We start from the raw sequence: 4,498 nt of genomic DNA, 5'->3' as shown, positions 1-4,498 counted from the left end.
TGATTCTTAATTAGGTTATTTGTGGAAGTGTCAAGAGTTTACCAAATAAGGAGAGTTTCTCATCGCCCAAGTTTCAAGTGGATAGGAACTTGGAATCATGCAACAAGTATTGTATGATGAATGAGAAAAACTTTCACATTTAGGAAATTTAGACTAGACTTTGAGAAAGTGTCAATTTAAGAGATTAAGTACACTAGGTTGTACGTTCATCAAGTCTACCACAAGAGTAACAAAGATATTCATCATGATTTACTAAAGTTTAGTGAATATGATTGTACTTATAAGATTAAGTATAATTCTGAGTTGATTAAAAGAGTTTCAATCAATAGCAGAATGAATAAGAAGAATCAAGTAGGCAGAAAGATAAAAGTTTCTCCGTTCTAAGAAGAAGGGAGAGTACCTTTTATTGTGTTTTATGATAGGACTTAATGATTAAGAACCACATCATAATTGATCCTCTAAGTGATTCTTAGTACAATTTGTATGTCTAAGAAAAGGGTTCGAGAACTGTGGAAATGGTTAAATCAAGAAGTTAATCATACTTCGTTCCATTATCATATCTTAGAGTAATACTCCAAGATTGTGAATTGAGTGACAAGTCTTAAGAAGGTTTATAACCTTCATAAAATGTGGAATTTGGGAAAAGGTTTTCTTATTCTTGCACATTTGAAATTGGTAAGTTGTGATGTCTTGGATAAGACAAATACCAACTAGGACCAATCATGTGAAATGTTTTTGTATTGATAAAACTACACTAACCCTTGAATATTTGTTTGTCAAGAAATGTTTCTTGACAAGAGAACCTTATATGTCAAGGAGTCAGTGGGAGTCTTAATGGTCTTGAAAGGTTTCAAGAACAAATCAAGAATAAACCTTATCAATCGTCACTAGCACACGACTTGAGGTTTACAACCTATCGTGTTGACACTCTTTTGTTTTTTGTGCCATTCCAATTGAGTTTTCTGTATATGTGAGTTCTACGAGTTCTCAATGGATTGTATAGGGGAAAGACACCTTGTTCAATGGAAAGTACATTGAAATGAAGGGGTGGGATGTTCAATCACTTGGAAGTAATAGTGGGACCCTTGATGGCAAGAAATTAAGAAGAACAAGTTCTATCCATAAGAAGTTTGAATTTGTCACTAACATTATCTTGTGATTATGGTTATGACGAATTCACATGGATGAGAATGTATACACCACAAAATCTGAGTGTCATAAGGTTTCTCTCATTCATGAAAATGGTTGTGAGGAAACGCTTTCACTAAGAGAGATTTTGAAGATCGCATTATGTAATTTGGGTTTCTCAAATTCAACTATGATTACGGCATACCTCTTCATAGTTCGAATTATTGGAAATGGAAAATGGGTCTGAACATTTTAGACTTGTTAATATGAGTCCTAGAATCGTTTAGACATATTCATATGAGCTGTCCAAGGAAAAGTGTATGAGTTTGAGGAGCTTAGATAAAGTCTTATCAAAGCATCTAGTATTAGAAATATGAACTTAAGAAATTGTTTTCTAGAAATTCAGCTGATTTTTGAAAACATGTCGAAGCTTGTGGGAGCATAAGTGTTATGCTGGTAAAGAAATAATCATCATATAAGTGGGAGCATGATTATTATGGTAAGTATTGCTAGTTAGCAATATTAATTATAGAAAACAAGAGTTATACTTTGGAAAGTCATAAGGGTTGAAAAGTTGTTTGCTATAATTAAGGGAGAGAATATTGTGCTTCGCTTCAAATCTAAAGGCTTAGATTGTGGAATGTTAATAAATTTAGTCAAGGATACATAGTGAGTTCTTAAATTTTCGATTATGATTATGGCATCCCTCTTCATAAATCGAATTGTAAGAACATAACACATAAAATATTATGGCATAAGATTGATAGAGTATCGTATCTTAATGTAAGACATTATGCATCGTGTTCCATACACTTCGGGTATAGGAATAATTGCATATGCTATAATATTTGACCATTCTAAAATTTTCCAAATGTCTAGCGCATTAAGAAGAAAAAAGGACAAGAATTGGTATTGACTAAGATAATTAAACAACTATCAAAGGACGATCTAAAGTTCGCTGAGGATTGGTCGCTTGTGAGTAGTTGGAAGTATGGTATTGAATGGACCATATCGACATTATTATGAATAGATAAGATTCTATTAAGAATGAGTTGTCATCTGGTAAATATGGAAATGTATCCATAATTGGGAGTTCGAAATTAAGAATTTATGTCTAGATTAGAAAATTTTATGCAAAAGGATGTTCAAAGGAATGTACTTTGAGTGAGAGACATCACATCTATAGAATTGTTCTGTAACTATTTTTGATAGAGTACCTTGTGATTTAGTTGGTCGAATCTTTGTGAATTTTGTGCTGTAACTTCACAAGAGGATAATTGCATAAAATATTAGAATTTGACATATTCTGTAAGTGGCGAGAATTTGATATTCTTGTACTTATGATAAGAATTGGGAGTTGTGAAATGAATATGATTGAAAATGTGTTAATTTGATCTATTTCACAAAGTATAGACCATAGGAAACCAAAGTGTGCATGCTTGTGGCATGGGACAATTGTGGTTATAATTCGAGTTATAAAGTTGATTATCTGAAACGTTAAACAATGGATAATGAGTAATCAATATGGTGATTAAATAAAGGTGTTTTATTTATACTCAAAGGTTTGGGACCATATAGGATTAGTATTATTTTTGTGTTTCACTTTGCATGTTTTGACTTCCAGAATAATTGAGTTTATTAAGAATAATCGAATTATTCAAACGGACCACAGTCGGTCATATGTTGGAAGTAGGTATGAATGAAGACTGTCATGAATTGGTTTGTAGATTGTCTAAAGCGTATTAGACATAGCAAAGCTTTGTTGCAACGTTCATGAGTGCTTATGAATATCATTTTGAGTATTAGGTTAAACCCATGCTCACCTAGATTGATTCATGGATTTTATCACGAGCGATTGGTGAAATGATAATATCTTGTATTCTCAAAACTGAGATGTGTGAGTTGTATCTTGCGAATCGGTTACAAATTAATAATATGTAAACGCACCAGTAACTTGGTGTTATAAAACTTATTGTTGTATGTGATTTGGTGAGAGAGTGCAAGCAAACATTGAGTCGAAGTTTATCCATTCCTTCTACCCAAAGTAGGATAAAAGCGATATCTATGGGACCCTCGATGATTTAGTGATGACAAACGTAAATGCTCGGTCGGGATAGGGCTAATTTGATTTGTTCAATTAGTCAGTCGTCGTAAATCAGAAATCGGGAAACAACACATAGACTGAGAGAATGATTTCAATCCATGTCTCACGTCTATACGATATCTAGAATGGAGGAATATATGATCCCAAATCTAAAGGACAGGTTACTGATAAGATCAGAGTTCGACAACGTCTTTGAGAGATACGATTGCTAATCGAGTTGTACTTGCATTTGTGGTTACTAGACTTATTCAAGTGGGAGACTGTTGGATTAGTGTCTAAGTCTGTAACCATATTTGGTAAGTACCTGACCCGATTGTGCATGGTCCTTTTGGGTTGCCTTCACCAAAGCAACTTGACTGGAGAAATAATAGAGAAAGAGGTTATTATGATTTATTAATGTGTTATAAGAGTAGTATATTAAAGGAGAAATCATATTTGTTTAATTAATATTGGTCAATAATTAATTAGGAATTAATTTTGTGATCAAATGTAATTAATTGAACTAGAGGGGTTGAATTGTAATTATGTGATAGTTACAAAGTAGGGTAAGGATTATCCTAGATATGGGTTGGACGAAATCAAGAGAATACGGATCCTTGAAATAGTCCAAAGATAAGGGCTTTCAAGGCTTATCTTATTGTTACTTGGTAGGCAAACAACTAGATAAGGATAAGGACTGAAACCCTAATCTCAACCCTATATAAAGACCCCTAGGCCTCATGAATTCGTACACTTGATTGTAAGAGATCATAGGGCCGATTTCTACCTTCCTCTTCTCTCTATATCCTCTCCATTTGCTCTTGGTGTTTTTGAGCCATTAGAGGTACTACACTTCTGGTACTTGCTTTCAAAGACAAGAAGATTCAATATTTAAGTTGTTATTACAATAAAACAACAAGAGGTATGTATTTCATCTTTCCTTGTGGATTTTGAAATTCCTAGAAGCCTTTTAGGGTTCTTCAAGTGTTCATAATGTCGTATAACTAATAGTGATAACATAGATCTAACTCTAGGGTTGCATGCACACATAGGATTGTTTGTGTAAAACCCATCAATATATATATGTATATATATATATATATATATATATATATATATATATGTATATATATATATATATAATATTTAATCTTATAATATTATAGTAGTATAAGGGTGTATTTGAAACATTTCAAAATACTAGGGTTTTAATCATATTTAAATTTTGTTTTCGAAAATTAAGACTTTTTAATTTTAAAATTTTAAATATTAAAACTTTAATTTAAT

Source organism: Lactuca serriola, chromosome 1 (assembly GCF_051521515.1).
Source record: "Lactuca serriola cultivar US96UC23 chromosome 1, Lser_US96UC23_V15, whole genome shotgun sequence".
Classification (NCBI taxonomy): domain Eukaryota; kingdom Viridiplantae; phylum Streptophyta; class Magnoliopsida; order Asterales; family Asteraceae; genus Lactuca; species Lactuca serriola.
This window is presented reverse-complemented; position numbering follows the sequence as displayed.